The sequence below is a fragment of the Lichenostomus cassidix genome, chromosome 8 (genome assembly GCF_008360975.1).
Source record: "Lichenostomus cassidix isolate B80296 chromosome 8, HeHo_3.0, whole genome shotgun sequence".
In the NCBI taxonomy this organism is placed as follows: Eukaryota; Metazoa; Chordata; class Aves; order Passeriformes; family Meliphagidae; genus Lichenostomus; species Lichenostomus cassidix.
This window is the reverse complement of record NC_139489.1, coordinates 2,857,586-2,880,086: the sequence shown is the minus strand read 5'-3', so window position 1 is coordinate 2,880,086 and position 22,501 is coordinate 2,857,586. Positions and strand designations below refer to the sequence as shown.

Below are 22,501 nucleotides of genomic sequence, written 5' to 3'. Positions count from 1 at the left end.
ATCTGCCCATATCTGAATTAGGGATTTTCATCGTTGTTTGGCTTTGCCTATCAAAAAGACCTTGCTTTATCTCCACTTCTGAGATACAAACTCTCAGGCACTGAAAGGTTAAGAAATGAGCCCAAGTCTGAGAGCCAGAAATAAAACTCATTAGTTCTTCATCCACAGGGAGCCCTTTGCTTCCATCTCATCCAAACTGCCATACCAGCACCACTGTCAAAGGCATCTCAAAAGAGGAGATCAATTTTATAGTGGTTTTACTCTTTGAAAGCATGAACAGGCTCTCCATTAGGAGCTATAATTTATCTGTCTGTGACCACTGTCTGCAGGTGTATGAAATGTATCTAAATGGATTGCACGGAGCCAGAAATCTCAACCCAAGTATGTATGGCACACGAATAACAAAGCTCTGCAAGGCTGAAAGTGTAGAGTATCAGCAAGTGCTCTGGTTTTCTGGATTGATTTGGGAGGTAGGTAGGCTTAGCTGAGGGCTGTGGTTTCTAAATTGGACATGGTTACCTAAAACTATTGGAAATTCGAATTGCATGTCAGATGTCTGGAATAAATGGACTCAAGAGACATAAGAAAAAACATGTGGCCCAGTATTTTTCTCCTTTTTTAATGTCTTTTGGAAACTGTTTAAATCTCATCAGGGGCTTGTATAGTTTCTTTGTTTAGTAATTCAGAATTGAAATTCTTTATAAAGCTTTGCTAATCAAAAGGTAAAAACTTGATTGTTGCACACAGAGCCCTTCATCCTGAAAGATGCCTGTACACTTTCCAAAAACATACTCTCCTTTCCAGAAAATAAATGATCTTTTGCAAACTAGGCAGTGCAGTTATTTTATTTACCTCAAGTAGACCGAATTTAAATTCCAAACTGGGCTGTTATGGCCTGACCCTGTTTCTAACTCTGCCAAGAGCTGTTGTAGCTGGGCTGTTCCCCCGAAGTTCCTGGTACAAGGCAGACTTGGGGCTGCACAAGTCTGATGTTCTCTAGGAAGTTTCCAGAATAATGCAGATTTTTAAAAAGTTTTTCTGCTTTTTATTTCTTATAGCATCCATGAGCTGGACTAAGAGATCTGGTCTCTCTCTTTTCACCTGACAAAGCTGCAAATGCTCAGGCCTAGAAAATGCTGGAAATGGCATAAGGGCATAAAAAATTACTTTTTTGCTCTAGGACACCTCTTTCTCTCCAAGATTTTGAATACAATGGAAAAGGCAGAGAATCTGTGTAGGAGTCCAGGCAAAACTTGCAGCTCCTTTCAGCAAAAACCTACAGTGGTTGCTGCAGCTGAAGTCATGTTTTCTGAAAGCCCTAAACTACACCAGCTAAAGCAGAGTTAATGGCAGCATATAAATGTCATTGGAAAGAATTACTGCTGTTTTATTTGCTCCTTTTGCGGACATTCAGGAATCTCCATCCAGGCTCTGTTTTGGATATTTGGATATTCTGGTTTGTGCAGACTTGGCAGGGTTAAACTGCTGGGGGTAAGAAAGGACATAATCTCTTGGAAGGATTTGACACTCCCCTCTTTCCCACTCCCAGCACTCAGGTGTGCCGAGACGTTATGGTTTCTTTTAGACCCTCAAAATTAAATGAGCGATGAGGAATTTCTCACCAATATAAAACTAAATTATTTGTTGCTTAAAATAGAGCTGTACACACTCCAGGTCGTCAGCTGGTGTCAATCAGCCTGTTCTGGGACATTTTTTGGGGATAACACCACGAGCATCAGGACAGCACGGTGCAAGATTGGGAAGTGACCAGAAGAGAAGCAATTCTTGTAATGCTCTTTTTTTGTTTTTGGAGGCGTTTTGGTGTTCGGGCAGGAATTCTCACCCCAGAGAGCTGCCTGGGGAGCTGTGAAGCACACGGAGGGTTGCTGAGGGAAAGCCCAAGCAGTTTTTCTCCCGGTTTAACAGACAACCCGGGTTCATAGTTGCCAAATTTTGCGAGCAGCCGGTAGATTTACGAGCCCCGGGAGCGCACCCGGCTCCAGCTGCGGAGCTGCGCGGTTGCGGAGCTGGGGGACTGCGGCGGGAAATCCAGCATAAATCGGGGAAAACCGACTGTAAAAAGAGGGGAAAGCAAAGAGGAACAAAAGAGAAGAGGGGATTTCGGTCTCATCTCCTTTCCCCGCACTTTTAAGGGGATGGGATGCGCCGCTCCCTGAGCATCGCGGGGCTCGGAGCGGCAAACCTGCGCAGGGGCTGGGGGAGGAGAGTTGGGAAAGGAAAACCCTGGGGAAGGGGAATAAAGAGGCAGACGAAAAGCATCAGGAGAGAAATCCTGTAAGGTTACGGAAAAGAGAAACTTGTCCACAGGGTGTCACTCTTGACCCACATTTGGGCCAGCACCCGGCCTGGTCTGTGGCCCCGGGAAATTGGGGATTTTTAGCTCCCCAGCAAGCCTCCAAAAAGGCAAAAGTCTCAAAAAAGGACAGGCTGGCACCTCTGGGTGTGCTGGCCTGGGCAGCCACCTGCCTGGCTGTTCCTGGGACTGCTTGCCCACCTGGCTGCCCTCCTTGCCCGTGTTGCACTGTCCCTTGCTCTGTCCAGAGAACAGTTTGAGCTGCCTCTCCCTTGGCCAGGCTCGCAGCCCACCTTGGAAAAGGGGATGAAGAGTGGAAGAAACCTCTCTTACCCCACAGCCAAACCGTTTCTTACCATTTTTCCCCAAACTCTTGTCACTCCCCTTCAACATTTCAGGAGTGTTTTAACTTCCTATGAAATTCCCCTATCATCCCATTCTGTTAGTCTGCTCCTTCCCCCTGGGAAACTTCCTCCTTCTCAGGCAGTGCCTCATGGAAGATGCTGCATTACAGCTTTTTGATGAGCCCCAAACCAGGATAAATCAAGTGCTGATAATCCTTTAGTTTTGGTAGCTGTAACCCATCAGAGATTGAAGGGGTTCTTAGGCTAAGTAGAAGCCCTATGAGTTCCCACCTTGTTTCCTGTGTTGAGCTGCAGACTTCTGCAGCCACAGAGGCAAAGCTGGGGGTTGACTGAAAGCAGAGAAAGCCCTGACCTTTTGTGGGATGTGGTGCTGAGGCTGGGCAAGGCAGGACTGCCTGCCTGCACTGCCTGTGCCAGCCGGAGGGCCAGTTGGTGCATTAGCCTTCCCAGGACAGGCTCAGGGACCTGTGGTCATCCAGCAGGCATGGAGGGGCTGGAGGCTGACATGGATGCTGGGGTCAGCAGCACAGCAGCCAAAGTACAGGCTGCAACTTTTATAAAGCATCAGCAGAGCATGAATTATGGTGTGTCCTCCTGGCAAGGTTCCTGGAGCAGAGGACACACCAGCAAGAGTACTATCTCCTCTTCCAGGGCTGGTTGGGACAGGATTTGTGTGTAGTGTGTACAGCACATAATTCATCAGGCTATCACTTACATAGCATGAGCTCAGCACTGCAGCACTCTCTGACATTTTGAAATATTCTGCCAGGGGCCCAGCAGTTTAGTGGGAGCATTGCACAAGATACATCCCAAAAGGGAGAGCTGTCCTCTTGCACAGCTCAACCCTCTCTAAGGAGCAGTGCTCCTGAAAAGCCCACATCCATTAATCCTACCTGTCTGTGACTCCCTCATTTGTGCAGTGACTTCACTCTTCCGCCCCAGGACGATATTTTTAAGTGTGCTCAGGAACATTTTAAGCACTTCTCCATTTTCTTTCAGGCCATCCTGAATGTGGCTACCCCGAGCTTTTATGGAAACACCTGCAATATGTAAACGCAAACGTATAAATCTCTGTAATGCGAAAAAACAGCTTCATGAAGCCGTACAAGAACGCAGCCATGTGACTGCAAAACTTCATTTATAAGTATCTAAATATAGATCATAGCAAGCAGCAAACCCAGCCTTCAATTTTAAAAGCGAGGGCATAGGGGAGAGCGCAGAGTCAGCACTTCTTAAATAAGAAGTTCTTCTTGTACTAATTCATTTACAGCAGCATCTTCCTTTGACACAGCAAATTTGCATCACCGAATCCTGATCACAGAGACATAAAGATTTTTATGGGAGTCGGAAATAGCCTCCATGCAGGCGCTGCTGTGGAAGCACTGCACCACCGCCGACCTCCGCGCCCAGACAAGGGCACACTGCAGTTTGCACCGAGTGCTGCGCAGGCTTTGCTCCTCTGGGTGCTTTAATCACATCCCATTTCCATTCCCTGCTTCCAATGTGCTCGAGTTTCCTGGCACCAGGGGCTGTGACAGCCCATGATCCCATGCACAGGACATGCAGGCTGAGTGGGGAATGCTGGACACATCCTCTGTTCCACCTGCCCACACCTGCAGCTCAACCTTTAGGATGATGGGGATATCATACTCTTGATATTCCTTCATCAGGAAGGAATAGTGAGAGGACAAGGGGAAATGGCTTCAAACTGAAAGAGAGAAGGTTAAATAAGATGTTAGGAAGAAATTCTTCCGTGTGAGGGTGGTGAGGCACTGGCACAGGTTGACAGAGAAGCTGTGGAGGACACATCCCTGGAAGTGTCCAGGGCCAGGTTGGACAGGGCTTGGGGCATCCTGGTCTAGTGGAAGGTTTCCCCCACTGGAAGATCTTTAAGGTCACTTTGAACCCAAACCATACAAGGATTCTATGATTCTATACCCCACACACCATTGGATATCCATCTATTGCCATTATCTTGGCTACCATTAGACATGAAACTTTTTCACGTCGTTCTTCTAGCCTCACAGTTTCCATAGAAATACATTTTAAATTTAGAAAAAGTCAACTGTCCTTCGAAAATCACTGAAAATTCTGCAGAGAGGCAGTGGCAAGTGTCCTACCCAACCTCCCCTGGTCAAACAGTGGGGCAGTTTTGCAGGATTCAGTGATTCTCCAGGTTCTCACAAGGACTAAGCTCACAAACCCACCTGCCAGGGTTTGAACAGAGAGCAGAGGGAGGAACTAAGGCTTTGAGAGCCAAAACTCTAATAACCAGAAATTAGCCTTGTTTTGGGTTTACAGGAACCATTTCCTAAACCATGAGGATTGTGTCCAACTGACAGCCAAGACTGGATCCAGCTGCAGCAAACAGGAGATGTTTGGGGAAATTACTCTCTCCCCCCTGGACATTCAGCCCAGTGCAGGACCAGTGGTGAGAAAAGCTTGAAACAGACTCAACAGAAAAGCACTTTTCCAACTTGAATCCTCACCTGGGAAAGCCCTGCTGTTTAGGAATGGGATTTAGGTCTTACAGCATCAACGGGACCTAAGCAGATGCTTGAATGAATTCCTACATCTAAATCACCACAGAGACTGCTCTGCAAATTTCTAAACATTTTCCACTGGAATAATCAGAAGATCACACATTTTCTAAATATTGCATAAGTTGGCTAGTTGCTTGAATTTCAAATTTTGGGGCAAGGATCTATGTCATTATCAACAAAATCTGAAATTATTATAGACCGTTTTTCACACTCTCTTTCTTATTCACTGATTTCCTATTTAATAAACATAAAGAACATTAACTGGTGTTTGTTTTCAGCCAAATGTTGAAGCACTGAGGTTTTCTTACAGAAGAAAATGAAGTCACAACTGTTTATGTTGGATGGGACATACAATGGGACACCGTGATGTTCTCAGATCAGGATATCCAGCTGAAGCTTCTGGACTTTGGCACACTGGTGTGATCCTAGAACACAGTGCTGCATTTTGATTACCCCCATCAGATTTTTCCATAGTAAACTTGAGATTTTCATGTGGAAGCTGCCTTTTTCTTCAATTAAAAAACCCCAAACATCCAGAAATCTGCTCTACACATCATGGACTAGGCAAAGAGTCAGTACATGACCAAAGAACACTCACCACAACCACTCTGCATTTTGTCTGCAAAAACATCTGTATTAGCAGCAGTTTTCTGTGCTCATACTTCTTTTCCCTGGTACTGCCTAATGTGCTTAAGAGCACCTTCTGCCATGGTGTTTGGCTAAAATCCCAGTAGGACAGCCCCAACTGCTCAAATCACACAGTCATGGGGAAGGCAAGAAGCAAACATGCCATCAGATGGGAGGAGATGACAAAGGTCTGCCAATAACTGGCCAGGCAACATGACCAAAAGGCAAGGGGCAAAGCAGCTCTTCCTCCCAACCCAAAATGTGAGCTGAGGCTGTTACACCCCCTGAACTCCAGCAATGGAGGAGGCTGCAGCTATTTCATGCTCCAAAGTCCAGCTTCTCGCAGCCACCCAGCACACAGAGGCAACACATTAATTATATATCTATATCCCCAAGAATGACCTGGTAACTGTAAAAAGCACCTCCATAATGATACTTTACTACTGCTTTTGTTGGACTCACTCTGCAGTTACAAAGTAGTTGCTAGGGAAAACCAATCTCTTGGTTTTGCCACGAGCAATTTAACTCAGGTTCCCAACATGATGGTTATGCAGGGCCAAGGCTAACATTGGCACCCAACTGTATTATTCATCTCTCAGTTGTGGCTCCCCAGTAATGAGTGCTCTGCCTCATATTACATATCCACAAGCACTGGAAACAAATGGCATCAGGAACCCAACTGTGTTACAGGAAGGAAAATGCAAGGAGCAGATAGCCAGTGTGGGTTGGAGTCCTTTGATCTGATTTTTGGTTTTGATAAAAAGGCAGAGCTGGCTCTCCTCTTGCTCTGTGGGGAAGGTTTGTGGATGAGTACCTTTGCCACCCATAGGTTTTGTGTATACCTTGCTTTTCTCACCCCTCAGATTTGGTTTTCTTTGGGCTGCTCAATGCCTGACTGCAGCACTGCAACAGTGTTGGGTACCACAAAACCTGGAGCAAGAGTCCACTGACAACTTTGGAATCACTTTTTAGGCAGCAGGATTTAATCCATGGTAGATGGGGCAATCTCTTTGCCGTGGGACTGTGTGCCTCAGAGCTCTTTGCCATTTGACCCACCCATCTCTGATACACAGAAAACACAAACTGTGGTTATTTGTAGCTCTAGAAATGATGAGGCAGCTCAGGGGTCACTCACTCATTTGAGGCACAGAAAACACAGGCAAAAGCCTGTTAGTGTTCACATCTATCTACCCCTCTGTCTGTCTGTCTATCTATCTATCTATCCATCCCACTATTGCATATTAAAAACCCTGTCAGAAAACCATATTCAACACCGTGTTCTTTTCTCAGGGTAGGAGAAGTTGGAAAACAGTTAGAGTGTATTTGTGACATTTAAACCACATCTAAAGCAAGGTAAGAAATTACAGCAGGAGGATCTACCATTTCCACTCTTTCCCAGCACGTTTGGTCTAGGGATTCCCAACTCCTCCCACTGGGGAAATCACCATGACTTTCCAGTCATGAGGCCAGCACAAAGAGGCAGGGGAGTATGGGAGTTCCATTGCCAGTGGTGGCCACCAGGGAACTGGTTTAGACTGGTGAGAAACAGAAATAAATCTGTGGTCCCTGTCACCCCAGAACACAAGGAAATTGAGGGTTTTTTCCAGATTTTTCTTCCATACTGCCCAAGGGTATAGGAATAGGAGCAATATTTGCATTTTAATACCTATCCTGGGTTACAAAAGCATAACTAAGGACTTCAAAATTGCAGGTTGCTTCTTAAAATTGCAGCCTGCATGCTGCCAGTGGTTAGGAATGGTTGTCCATTGCCTGGGAAAGTGCCCACACTGCCCTGAGTCTTCCTGCTTTCTCCATGCTGAGAAATGCTAACACTTGTCAGGATAGGGATATTTACCCAAAACACTCACCAGGGCTAGATCCTAATGGGGAACAATTGGTAAATGCTGGTAGTGGATCATCATCATTGTCTTATGCTTGAAGGAATAACAACCTGAAGTCCTTATCCAGCTCCAGCTGAACCTTCTTGGCCCTTAAAAACAAAGCAAAGCTCATTAGTCTAAATTAGAGCCATCAACAAGACTTTCAGGATTCATATCATTAAGAGGTGCTAATAGCAGCCTGCAGGCATCATCCACCCAAAGCTCTCATGTCCTACCGTGATGAGGGTGTGAATGATGGCTCTACACTCTTACCTGTCCTTGCCACCTGTGACAACACTTTCACAAGTACCATCAAAAGTTCTGTGCAAATCAGTTCTGGACTGTTTTGTTTCAAGTCTGAAAAAAAAATCAAAACAAAAGGGATCTTCAATACTTAAATACCATTTTTTTGCTACAGCTGAAGCAGCTTCTGACCATCACTGACTTCTGCCATGTCACAGAACTGTCCCATCCTCTGAACAAGCAAGCAGAGAGCACCAAAGACACCCCACAACCATGAGAATTCACCAAAGCCGTGCTCCTCCATTTCAGGTTAAAATTACAGATTTAACTGTATCACATAATTTACCAGACTCAATTCTTCAGCATCCAATCTTTTCCTTATTTCCAACATCCCCACATTTTTCATTTTCTTTCCCCATCACATATTCATTGGATGCTGTACAAACAAGTGTAGATTTAAAGTGTCCCCGTAACATTTTACTTATTCCGTGACTTAATAATAAAAAGAGCACTGAATAGAAAGGCTAGAGTTCAATTTCTGGGCTCTATTGCCACTTGCAAGCTGCACTCTCCCACAGCTCCTCGCTTGAAATACAGCCACCCATTCAGCTTTATGCTGCCTCTGGAGCAATAAAACTGCACTTTGCCAGAGGAATTTTAAATCGTTCTACACCAATGCAGAGATCTTTAAAAAAGAAATCTCAAAATGTAAAAAGTGAGGGTCGAAGAAAACTTCTGGATTTTACCAAGTGGGTAAATTTCCGGAGAAAATTTTCCTTTGCTTACAGAAGTGAAAGGGGACTTTTTTTTTTTTAAATGAGGATTTTTATTTTAAAGGGCCCCAGAAATATAAAACTTATAGAATGGGAATTTTAAAAAAAAATCTGCCTTGTGAAAATCTTCATCATATTGATGCATTTAGCAATTTAGACTGCAGGAGCCTATAACCCAAACTCTGCTCCTGGGGTTGGGTCCATGTGGGACGTGTGGGCAGTTCTTGAGAGCATTAATGTGTCTGACACACAGCAGGATGTGACCCCCTGCTCTACACCGAGGGGAACAACCTCAGGTCTGTGCATCTCAACGGGTGCAGGAGATTTATTATCTGAAAGGTGTCACGGTGCAATGAGCAGGGCAGGGAGGGGACATTCCCATGTCCTGCTGCCTGTGGCTTGGCACTTCTCTGCCAGGTGCTTGTTTTTCTCCATGTTTTCTTTGTCTGCCTTGGATTGAGGCTCCCTGGAGGAGATCTCACTTCTGCGCAGTGCAAAGCGCTGCAGAGGCCTGGCTGCACCTGGCTTTCTAGGAGGGAAATTAAGCAATTGCAAATTGTCACTCTCGTTTTTTGGCAATTTCAATGCCGAAGTTCTGTTTTTCTTCAAAGCTAAAGGTCAATGATTAATTCAAAACTTGTATTTTCCCCAAAATTATGGACTGGGGAAATAATATAGAGGCAGTGAGCCCAATTTCACTCTCTTTTGTACCTTTGTAAAGCTGTAATAGCTCACTCTGTTTGCACCAAGTCTCTGCTTTCTGATTTCTTCTGGTCTGTTCCAGAGCTGTTCCAGGGGCTGCAGATGCAGCACTGACTTTCTATGGATCCAGGTCCTCCCAAGGACCCATCCATGCATTGCTCTTCCACTTGGACCAGCTGAGCTGGTCCACCAGCACTCAGCCCTGGAAGCATCTCATCTGGGATTCAAAAGTGTTTTCAATGCAGGGATTGATGATGTACGTGGTGACAGATGGTGTGATTCTTGGGGATGTCCTGTGTAGGGCCAGGACTTGGATTTGATGATCCTTGTGGGTCTCTTCCAACTCAGGATGTTCTGTCATTCCATGTATGAGATGCTGATTTAAACCTTCCCAGATAAAGGTGTTAAGGACACAACTACCTCTACACATTGTAGCAGAGTACAGATTTTACAATCCATTATGGACATCACTGTGTTTTTATTATTAATGTGTCTTGAAAAATAAGATGTTTAGCTAAGCTTACTAATTCCTTGAAACTCAAATCATTTAAGCTGTCTAACCTTGTTCAGGATAATTATTTCTATCCATTATCCATCATGTTAAAAATGACAGCTCTGGGACAAGGAAGCTTTTCAAGCAAATGTTTTAAGACAGTGTTTTAGGTTGCAGGCACTAGCAAATGTTAATTAAATTAGATAAACAATGACTCAGAGTAGCTGTGCTACACTAGAAAGAAAGATGGGAGGTAATGGGGGAAGGAATTTGGCAGCTCAAAGGTCAAAGCAGCTTTTTTGGTACCAAGAATCTGTCCCTCAAGTAAGTACCTTGCCTGAATTCAACAGGATGGAAGGAACTGGAGTATTTTTACTTTTACAGCTCCAGACAGCATTTGTGTGAGTTTACTGAGTGTGGTTGTGCCAGGTTATGTGATGCATACTACCTGAGCAAGGCATCCTCCAGGCCTGTCTGGTGACATGACCATATTATCCTCCAAGAGCATCCTTTTCCCTGGGTTTGGTCAGTCCTGAAACTGTGGATCCAGTCTGAGCACTGGATCATCACATTAGGTAATAATCCACTGCACTGAATCAAGCTGTTACAAGAGTAAGGCTCAAAAGGGACCTCCAGGTCTGGGAATCTCTTGGTAATTCCTGTGACATGGCCATCCTTAATCTGTACAGCAAGACAGCTAAAAATTACTAAGACTTAATACATCAATCTTGTGTGACTGCTTTTGCAGTGTGCAATATTTTGAAAATCAAAGCTTCAAAAAGAAGATTTTCTCCCGAGGATTTGTTGCACTAAAGATCGCAAGTCAAATACCTGGGTTTGAGTTTACCCTAAGAGAAGAGGCTGGAGCTGAGATCCTAATTGTTGCTGGTAAAGTGAGTGACTTGCTGATGTGAGGGTTTCCTGGTGTCCCACACTGACCCTCTCTCAGGTCCTGCAGGGTGGTGGGGCTCATTTTTTGGAGGAGTTTTGGAGAGGATTTGCTTCACTGCTGCACCTGTGGAGTTTGAACAGGAGACAGAATTCCATGAGTGCAGCAGGAGTGCACCTGTATCAGGCCAGGGTGTCTGGAGCCCACAGGGAATAACCAATTCCCTGACTCTCACAGTGACTGGGAAGCAAAGGCTTCAGGAATGAGTTACGAACCATTGGCAAATAAGCCAGAGAGCTACAGCTCTCCCGAATGAAACCAGAAACTGCTCAACTATTCTAATCCCTGCACATCTCAGGTCATGCTCCTCCAAGCGTTCAGCTGACTTGCCTTTCTTTCTGGAAGCAGCAGTGCTGCAGTCCCCCACCAAGCACTGTCCCCAAGGAGGACCCATGGTGGCCTCAGCCTCAGCATCCCTGTGAATTCAGCCAAGTGTTGGGTTTTATACCACAGAGATACCGATCTGTCCAAACTTTCTTCACCTGCTCTGATCATTTCAGCTCCTTGGGGACACACACCTCCATGCCACTGCCCAACTAATTAGTTGCTTGACTGGCTGCATTCTACAATTCTTCAGTGATGGGTCCCCATCTGACATCTTATGACAACTGATTAGTAAAGTAGGCCATGAGTTTAAGAAATATGTAATTTGGGCACCACTTGCTATTAACTGTTTGCATGCTCTTGTTTGTTTGTTTGTTTTTAAGAAATTTTTACCCTTCAATGTAAATAGCAAGGGAGGAGAAGAAGTTTGTGACCTGGCAGTTTTACAAAACAAGATGCAGTGAATCTTAAGATCATTTCAATAACAAGGCCTGAAGAGGCAATAAGGGAATATAGATCCTTACTGCAACATTATATATTACAGAAGTCTAGATACCAAGGCAAGATCAAAAATTGCTGTCTGTCCTGTAGTCCTGGGCCAGAACCATATGCAAGCTAATTAATTAGCTAGAATTAAGTCAAAACATCCTGTCTTCACCCCAAGATCCCCCTGCCAACAAAGCAGAAAAGAAACAATAAATAAAATTGAAGGTTTAAGTGCACTGAATGCTCCTCTCCAGGTTAAAAGGATGTCAGCAAGCTACAGCACCACAGCAGTTAAATGTCGTTGAAGATTTGACTGCCTTTGGTCTGGGATTTGCTCTCGCTTGAGAGCTGGTCAAACCAATCTTTCCAAAACACTGACTTCTGAACTTTTGCCAGAGGTGCCTCTCTCCGGTGACCAGGCAAACGACATGTTAAACCTGTCAGTTCAGAATAAGCAGAAAAGTGTGCACCCGCCATGGGGAGGGCATTTAAAGGCACAGGGCTTCCTTTGCTGGGTGAGGTGGAGGCCTTGCATACATACCTGGAGGGTTATGAACATTTGGAGACAGCAGTGGGACCTTATTGCCAGTAGGCTTCCTCCATCCCAGTGGGGTGGAGAGAGCTACCCCAATTTTAAAATCTATCTTTTAGAAAAGATAGAGCTCTGCTCTTGCAGGATGATGCACAATCTGGTTTCAGGGGAGCCCAAAAGAGAAAGGGTGGGAAAGGATAAAAACCAAGTTGCTACCAAAAAGAAATGAGAGGCAAAACCTTACAGATTTTTTGTTCACACACAGGCCACCCCTAGCTAAGGATGTCAAGTAATTTCTGTCAAGTAAAAAATTTACTTCTGTCAAGTAAAAAAAAAATAAGCCACTCTTGACAACACATTCAGCCTTCCTGGTAATTTTGAGGGCACTGCAACCATTGGTAACACAGGTTGTGATCACATTACTGCAGTGATTATTCCAGAATTTATAAGAGCCAAGCAGTCAACAGAAACCACCAATGATCCTGATTTTAGAACCATGATTTGGAGGAAGAATCACAAACAACTTGTGTTCCTCTTGTACCAAACAGTCCCAGTGGAATACAGCAAAGGAATCTTTGTTTGCTCCTTTGAAAAAAACATTTCTAAAGAAGTTCCTTCTAAATACATTAGAAAACAAATGTCTGCTGGAGCCTCTGATGTCAGATCAGGCCTGCTCTGTTTGGGAAGCTGAATGTTTGTTTTGCTGTGACCTGTGTTCCAGCCTAGCACAAACTGGACTCACACCACACCCACAGCTGAAATGGTTCTGCTGCCATCAACCTGAGCTCTCATCCCATCCATGGAGAAGAAGATGATCCACTCTCATCCATCCATCCACTCTACATTTATACAAATTCACTTAGATTGGCATTGCCAACTCACCTGCAAGTAGCAACATGGGTCCAGAGCAAGGTCTGAGCCTCTGTCTTCACCTTGGGACATAGAATCGGCCAAGACATATCTCCAGCTCTTTCAATATTTATATACAACTGGGGGTAAGTGGTCTCAGGGCTGGCAAGGCACAGAAAACAAACATCTCTATTTTTCACCATACACAGTCATGCCAATACCAGGATGAGGTTCCAATGCTGAGTCAAGATATCCTGAGAGGTTCACCGCAGGTAGGAGAAGTTGGACTCAAGTAGACAGGAGATGTCAGTATGCAGAGGAGAGAATTTGGAGTATGTAGCCAAAGCATTCACGTTTGAGCTCCTATATGAAAAAAAAAAAAAAGAGAAGAACCCACAAGTACATTCAGCTCTCTCATAGCAGCAATTATCACTTCCAACCATCCCCCGTTGGCTGGGAGACTGCATCCCATCCTGGCAGATACTGACCTGGACTTAGTTTTTCACACCTTGGTCACTTGGCTGTATTACAGCAAACCGATATACCTGGGCATGAAGCCTGCAACACTTAGGAAACTCCAAACAGTACAAAATGTTACAGAAAAACCTCTTCAGTGACACTCACTGCCACAAATACATCACAGCTATCCTCAACTGTCTACAATAGCTTCACAATTTTAATTTGGAGACATGTTCAAGTTTTTAAATCTTTTCTTTCTGATGCTCCTTGGCCTGAAGTTAGGATATAGGAAAACTATGTGAAACTATTGGATAAAAACTGTGGACAAGAAACATGCTTCTTTGTTGCAGTGGAAGCCTTTGCAGCAGGCGTAAAGCTTCTCTAAGTGGGAGATTGAACTTTTGCATGAGCATGGTATGAACTTGCTTAATCATAGATGATTGTGTGTGCTGTAAACAGGAGTCATCCCCCTCTCTCAGCCAAGAACACTTGTAATTGCTTGATGAATATGTAGTAAAAAAATAAATAAATCAGAAAAGCTCTGAAGGAAGGCACTGAGCTCTCCTCCAGCGTGTATTCAGTTGCAGATATTCCTCTTCTTGGTGTTCCTGGCTCACAAAGGCCCTCCCCTCGCTCCAAACAGATACAAGTAAGCAAATAAATGAGTTTCAGGCTGATGAGACAGTCAGCAAGATGCCTTCAAAGGGAGTTCCCAAATGATCTGTTTTCTGCTTCTCTCATTTGTAACCAGAATCTACAGTAAGTCAATTTTTAGTTATTTGAGATGAATAACAACCAAACTGCTACAGTTGTTTAAACCCATTAGGGGTGGTTATATCTCATCAACTTCAGTTCTCTCTCCTCTCAGATCTGAAGAGTTTGAGCAAAGATCAAACAATCCTATGTGTAATGTCAGGAAAACTATAGATATTAGCAAGATGTAGGTGAATCATAAAAAACACCCTTGTGTTTACATTCAATTTCTTGATTTGTCTGAATAATGCCAGTAAAAAAAAGAAGCCTTCACCTTAGATTTCCCAGACCTGGCTGACACAAAGAGGAGGTGAACACTTTTTTCCTAGTAAGTTTGGCAAACTCTTAAAGAATAAGTGCCATTTTTCAGGGAAAGTTGCTTTTGTTCAGTGGTAAATGTATATTTGGTCAGAGTTCTGGCAAACAACTCCAACTAATTTTTGTCCTATGCAAGCCTTTTACGTCATGCCCAGAAGAAACAACAGCTGTTAATTATTTATCAGCTGATGAGCACTGGCCTGTTAATTGCAAAACATTATAAAATAGATTAGGCAGAAAAGCTTGATATGTATGCAAGCAGGGGATTTTGTTCTGCTTTGCATGTGACTTGATTAAATAAGCAATTTTATGACTCTGCTTAGTTACCAGGGAACCCCTTCACCGGGGATCTCAGAAATTCTAACTGGCCCACAACCTTCAGGTAAGTTTACTGAAAGTTGGATTTTTCAGACTTTAAGTTCTCTGTGCCCCTATCACAACTCTAATCCATAACGAAGATATCTCTCCTATCCCCAGTATATGTTGCTTTGAACCAAAATGATTAGAGCTCCTTTAGAAGGGAAAGTGCTAATGAGGAAGGAGAAGGCCACAAGGTCCAAGAGATTTCTCAAATCTTCGGCATGCTAAGTCGTAGCCTTTACACCATATTCTTGTCATTCAGTCCTCTTAAGTGTTACATCAGAAGACCACTGCAGACAGGTCCCATGGCATTACAGGTCCTACTGGCTCCTTTTTTTGTCTACTGAAAAGAAAACCACATCTGACTTTGTACCAACGGAATAAAAGTTTCTGATTTTCCTTCCATGTCCCTTGTGCCAATGGAATGTTTCCATCCTGTTAAATCAACCCCAATGTACAGCAGTGTCTTTCATACACAAATGGCTATACCAGGGCAAGGAAAAAATATAAATAAAAGGGGTTTTGAGAGACTGTGACAGGTGAAGCACCTCTGAGCAGGATTCCCATGCCATTGTCCAATGCAGGCACTTGGAAATGTGTGAGCATGAGTGCTCTGATATCAGCATTGAAACAATCTGCTCCAGGTGCCCATTACCCATCACTTGGCCTCATCCTCTTGGTGGCCTTCAAACATCATGGATTTGGGGGGTGATGAGGAGAATCTTGTTCCTTCACTCTGATCTCTGATGGAGATGCACAGTCTCCACTTTTTAAGAAGGAAGGTTTTTCCATTACAAAACTCAGAAATCCCAAGAGGCCACTGCTCATCGACTGGCACACAGTGAGGTGGATCTTCAACCAGTGCACATTTGAGTAGGTTAATTGGATTAAACAGAGCCTTGCTGATTCACACCAGCTGAGAAGAGGACTAGAGGAAGGGATTTGAGAGGATTTAGGAGCTGTCCCAGCTGTGAAACCCTTCAAAGTTTGGTTCACAGAACTACAAAGCAGAGAACAGAGTGGCACTGTGTGCATGAAGAATAAAAACAGCCCCAAAGATGGTGAGACACTTCCACCAGGATTTGTCTTATTTGCTGGTTTTGTTGTGCCAGTTACAAACCACTCTACATTCCAGCAGCCAAACTGCTGGAAAGAACATGAAATCTCATGCTCTGACCAACGTCCTGCAGTGCTCACTAGAGCAACTTCTCTCACTTCCATTGCATTTTGGTACTGCAACACTTTGGGTCAGCAACTTCCAAAGAAAAACTTTTAAGTTTTTCTGAAAGTCATACCAAGCCATACCCAGCTCCAAAGAAAACAAGAGAAACCCCAAACAGATGCGTGCAAGCTTGGTTTTAAGAAACATGGAATGGTGGGGATAGTGTGCTTGCTGCTTTTTACTCTAAATAGCCTCAGGAAGCCCTACAATCCCTGAATTAAAAAAAAAATAAACCTTCAGTCAGGTTGTAGGACCAACAGTTTACACAAGAAGTCAATATTCATGTTTAACAATCTGAATATGAGACAGCTTTACGCCACACAGAAAATAACCAAAACCCTTGGAACAACCATCCTGGAAGGTTTCAGCTCCAAGTCAGAGCAACATTTCCATGTACAATGAAGGTGTGACTGCAGGGAGGCCAAAGATCCTCCAGCTGGGACCCAAGGGCTGGGTAACAGGGCCAAGCCCATCCCTCTCGCCATGAAGCCAAGGTCAGCCTTGACTGAACAAAGGATGCTGGAAGGGAGCCATCATTCACAAAAGCATTTAAATGGTTAAATGGGCTACACATGTGGCAGAGTGCTCCTGGAGTGACGAATTTAGAGTGCTGTATTCTGTTTAAATAATAAATGATGTATTTTTTTCTTTTTTCTTTTCTTTTTTTTACAGGACTTGTACAGCCTGTAAAGTGTCTTCAAGTATAGAAAATTCCCAATTGCTCTAAGTCTCAAATCATCCTGACCACTGGGCTTCCTGTCCAGCTAAACCAGAGCAGAACTGGGGCAAAAATGAAAGTGTGTTTATAAAAATATCAACCATCTTCACCAATATCCACCATTTAGATACCCCTAAACTCTTTCCTAACAGCAGCTGATCTAAGAGGGGCTTGAACTCTGGTTTCATAGGTACTGCTTGGATCTCTGAATGCTCCTCATGTTCTTAATCACGTCTGTTTCAGAGATGAGGCTATGAATAATTAACTATGCCTCCAACATAACAGTCATAGATTATGGTGGTGGTGACTTGTGGACTGCCATGCGCAGCATAAACCATTTAGGAAACTCTGTTATCCACTTTCCCTTTATATTTGTCTTGCAATCACTTACCGCTTAAAAGGGTAAATCTTTCATAGCTTTAATTAAAGCATTTAAAATAATTTACACTGAAATTGTATGTGCTTGGGTCTGTCAAAATTGATGCTTTAATAACATGTCATCCCTTTTTTCGATTGCCCTGAAATCTGTTAAAATTACCACTAATCTAATTGGGAACAAAGTTGTCAAATGCATGCAGCTCTGACAGTTTGTCTTTCTGCAAACTGCCGACAGATTGCAAGTTACGCATGTGTTGAGCAGATGGGTAAGTTAAAAGGAACACAAAAAAAAGCAATTTATTAAATCACCTGGAACCAGCAGCTCCATTCCAAAAATAGTGAGAATGAAATATAGCAAGAGCTAGGAGAGTTGGCACTGGAATATGCCAGAAGGTACCAGTTACAAAACAAGATAAACATTTTGAGAAGCCTCAGCTGTGTTGCAGAATAATGAGGCGTTATTTAACCCGATATAGATTACCAGCAGAAATTAATTTAGGGTGCAGGGTTTTGTGAGAGTGTGTGAGTGTGTGAGTGTGTGTGAGTGTGGTTTTTTTTTTTTAAAGCATTTTTTTTTAATCCCTGTGTTTTAACTCCTTCATGTCTGAAAGACAAGTCCCCCATCTCTTTTCCTGAATCCCAGTCTTCCTGCAGAGCTGTTGGACCCACTGCACACTCCTGTGGTAGAGGCAGCCAGTGGGTGCTCTCTCCTTTGGCTTCATCCTGCATCCTCCCTTTCACAAGCATCTCCCTCATATCTGAGAGAGGCCAAGGTTGCACGTTCCTCAGACACAACTTGGCCACTGACACCCTTGGGCTAGGCAGTCCCCTACCTGCCCATAACTTCCATTTTTTGGAAGGAAATGGAAAGAGGAGAGGGGTAGAGATGGCACCCTGCAAAGAAAACTGGCCCATCCACTCCAGTTCCACCCCTCACAATCCATTCCTTGGCCCTGCTGCTGCTCCTCTGCCCTCTTCCCATTGTCCATTTCCCCCAGATCTCTGCCCCACAAGCAGCAGGAAATGGAGACACACTCTGGCCATCTCATGGGTCCAGTCCTCTCCACACGTGTCCCTCTGCCCTGGGGACACACACTGGGCTGTGTTTATACACAGAGGAGACTGACAAAAAACCAGACTTCATTCTTGGTTGCTCTGTAAGCAGTACTCTGTTCAGCAGCATTTATTATTAAAGAGCAAGACCAAGATTAAAACCAGTGCAAAAGCACTGGATAAGCACGGTTCACCCACTGAGACCTCCACGGAGGACACTGGGATGAAGATGCTTGTGTGCTTCCCCTGGTTCGGTGCCAGCATGGGGGAGGGATGAGGGCACGAGGAGTCACCAGTTCATGTTGAGTTTTGGTGGAAGCCCTGTGATTGAGGATGCTGTGGGCAGGGAGTGACTGCTGTGCCTCGGGGCTCTGTGATCCCATGCACAGCTTTGCCAAAAGACCTGAACCAAATCCTGCCCACAGCAGCCAGGTGGGCAAAAGGGAGAGAGGACAACCAGACTCTGAGACACCACATCACCTTGAATCCGTGGAATATTCCCCAGTGCCACAAAAATAGAGATGAGCTCCCACAAACACAAAATGCATTGGGACAGGGACTCTCTCAGCAACTTTATGAACTAACTTTATAAGCCACAGTTTAAATGGCTATGGCATCATTTCAGCAAATGGAGATACCCTGATTTAAACCAGCTGACAAACCAGCCCATAACACAAGGCAATAGGCACCCCTTCCCAGTGAGCAGGGAGCTGGGGGCATTTCATAATGTGTTCAGGGAGGAGAGAAGATCATAAAAAGAATTGCAAACGGGAGGTTACAAGCAGAATTGCTTCTCCTTTCTTTTTTTATTTTTTCCCCTTTTAACTAAGGAATAAGCATTTTGACCACTTCTTTCCCACAGAAAACTCAAGGAGGAAATTCTGCCCAATTTTACAGTTTAAAGATGTCCTAACATATTGGTGTGAAGATGGATAAGCCACTCTTCTGCAAAGTGATTGCATTCCTTGTATAAAATTCAAATTTTTAAGTCTCAATGAACAAGAAAGATGGAAATCTAGCCCTAGGTAACATTACTGCACTCAACATGACACCAGGCAAAGTATGATCCTTAATGCAAGATTAAAAGGATGTAACACAAACCAGTTAAGAAGCATGATGGGCCTGGTTCTGAAATAGTCTCCAAGTAGTTTAAATTGTCACTAACTCCATGAAGAGAAATGAAAAAAATAAAATATCAAAGTGGAGTGAAAATATTTGAGATATTTTGAGCGAGGCAGGGTCAGCCCCTGCATTCCTGAGCTCCTGCACAGAGCAGGGATGGAGGCAGAAGGTGCTATTAAACAACATTTCTGCCAAACATCCAAAAACCAGAGCTTTTCTGATCCCTTCTTGGCTGCCCCCCTGCCACAGCTGCTCTGTGGCAACCATCACAAGGAAACCACATCTCTGCCTTGTCCCAGGGTCCTTCCCTGAAGCTCCTTCCCTCTCCTGTGCCCCTCCTTGTGCAGTGTGTGGGGGCCACAGATGTTGGCCCTCACTTTCCTTTTTTTCTTTCACCACAATTTAAATGGACATTTTTTCCCCCCTCATATCCAAGCGGGTCATCATTTAGAGTCTGTGATTTATTTAATGGTGGTTTTAACCCCACTTAGAAATAGGCTGCTTTCATGATTTATTGATTCCTTCTTCCCCTTGTTAATTTGACTCATTTCTTAGGAAATTATTCATAGTTAATCATGGTAAGAATAAAATTAGTTATAGTGCCCACTTTGCTGCAAAGGGAATGTAAATAACTTTTAAAGCAAATCGGAAAGAAAAACATGTTAAAGAAAAAAAAGAAGAAGAAAAAAGAAGAAGCCAGAAGAATATAAAAAATGATGATCATCCGAAGGGGGCAGTAAATTCTCCACTGTTACTGGTTGGAGGAAGGCACAAATTTACATTCCACAGGAGCAGGGCTTTTACAGCAGGCTCTCCTCAATTGAATTTGCCATGTCTTCTGGGAAACACACCATTTGGAAGATAAAATCTCCCACCACTCCACCACCACTGCCACCATTCAGAAGATTAAAAAACCCCGCCAACTCTGTTGTGTGCCTTTTGTGCCCACTAGAGGAATGTAAAACCATTATATTTAAGTATCATAATGGCCAACATATGCTTTTTCTTAGAAATGACACCACCATCTGGATTAAGTTCTCCTGATCATTTCAGACAATGTTACGATTATTATTTTTTTTTCCCCTTCAGGAGAACGAACTGCCCAGAAAGCAACAGCAGTCGCAGATGGGGAATTTTTGCTTTTCCTTTTCCACTGCTGGCAGCTTTGAGAAAAGTGGTAAATTCTTTATATGTACTTAAATCGTTTGATTTCACTTGCTAATTGGTATGAAAGCCTACCTGGTTACACCCCAATCCTAAGCCTGTGAGACTCCTATTGCCTTTGGCCATACAACTTCACTATTACAGTTAATAAAGTATGTAATTGCTGTAATGATAAAATTACATCGTGTTACTGTTTGCAGCAGCCTCTTCCCCACAACCACATTAGTCATTAAATATTGCACCAACTGGTACGGGGAGAAGGAGAGGCAGACTTAACCCTTGCCTGGATGAGGGATTTCAGCACAGTGGTGTGCAAAGGGGAGGTGTTCTCACCTGAGTGCCTCCTTACCAGCCCCATGGCTATTGTCGTGGACGTCGGAGACCTTCTGGGCCACCACATCCAACTGGCTGTAACTGGAAATGGGCACGCCGGGATAATTGATGTGCTCAATCTGACCATGCACAGGTGGCAGGGAGACGGCATACAGCAGCTTCTCGGGTTTGCTAGTGCCATCTGTTGCCACAGGAACATCTGTCGTCAAGGTCACCCTGTCACCCTCTGTTAAAGTTACAGGTTTGGCGAGTAGAACAATGTCACCTAAAAAAATGAAATGAGTAAAAGGGGAAACCAACGGGAGAGAAATTAAAAAGGGGAATATTCCTTTTTACATCCCAGACCAGGAGAGAATAGGGTAAAAGTGAGCCCTTCCATTTAGGGCAAGGAGAAGAATGTTATCAAAATAGGCTGGGAAAGTATTTTTGCTTTAGGTTTTAGAGGCAGACAGGACATTTACAACAGAAAAAGCTGCAGAGCCATCTCGTTTGCTCTCAAATATGCCCCACAGTGAGCATCACTTTAAGGCTGATGCTAAATGGAATCACAAGATTTTAATCTAACCTCAGCCTTGGTGAGTTTATAGAGGAGCCCATGTTTTTATCTAGCTGTGTGATTTGTCCAAAATATCGAAGCCAGCTTTGATCTTCTGTTTGGGCAGAGAGAATGACCCAGTTGTTTAGAAAGAACAATTATGTTAATAGATCCAAACGAGCCAATGGACATTGAGTGTTAATGAACTACGCGTTAAGCGCAAACGCTGTGTTTTAAGCCGATAGTGGTGCTGTAACCTCAGCAACAGAGGTTCTGGCTCCATTAGATTTATTTATGAGGAGCTCCACTGCATCGGCCAAGGGCCAGGGTAATTTTCACTTGCACAAAGGAGTAGCCCCAGAAAATTGAGGCTGCTGGAAAGATGAACTGGTCTTCTCAGAAGAGGAGTAGCAATGATTTACCTCATCATATTCACTTCATCCTTTTTCTATCATAGCCCTTCTTGTTTTTAAAAACATATCTAAATCAGTGTGGCAGCACAAGGGTTGATCTGCCAAAGGCAGAAGCAGAGACAAGTTTTTATCAGAGGATGTTGCAAGAGCAAGAGAATAACGTCAATCAGTTTCTATTGCTGTCAGTCAACCTGCTGATCACAATATACAATAGTGGCATTTCTAGCCTGGACTCCATGGGAGCTTTTTTCTGTTTCTTGTCTATTATGTTGCCAACTGACTTTTAAAAACAACAGGTTCCTTATTAAGTGGAGAAGGCTGCCAGCAACATTTGAGTATAGTGGTTGTCAAGGCTTGGGGGGTTTAAGATTTTATTTCCAGAACAAAATGTGCACCAATTTCCATGCTTTTTGCCCCATTTGATGGCTCACCTTTGCTATTAACTCATTTAATGCCACTCCTCCCATGCAGCTAGCAGGGCAAATAAGAAATGTGGCTGAGACTTGACGCATTCAAGAAGTGACTGTTAGCTGAGAAAATTAGACTAAGATGTTATAGTCATTCAAAATATAAATACAATTAGCTACCTTATC

At 43.8% G+C, this 22,501-nt stretch overlaps 1 long non-coding RNA gene across 1 annotated transcript; it reads right to left on the bottom strand.

Moving 5' to 3' along the window:
• Nucleotides 1–7,081: 7,081 nt before the first annotated feature.
• LOC146433639 (uncharacterized) lies at nucleotides 7,082–21,298 on the bottom strand. Its single transcript, XR_014853604.1, has 4 exons — nucleotides 20,961–21,298; nucleotides 13,114–13,443; nucleotides 8,003–8,086; nucleotides 7,082–7,839 (listed from the first exon to the last, which is right to left on the bottom strand). It is a non-coding gene; the product is annotated as an uncharacterized LOC146433639 (long non-coding RNA).
• Nucleotides 21,299–22,501: the final 1,203 nt, after the last annotated feature.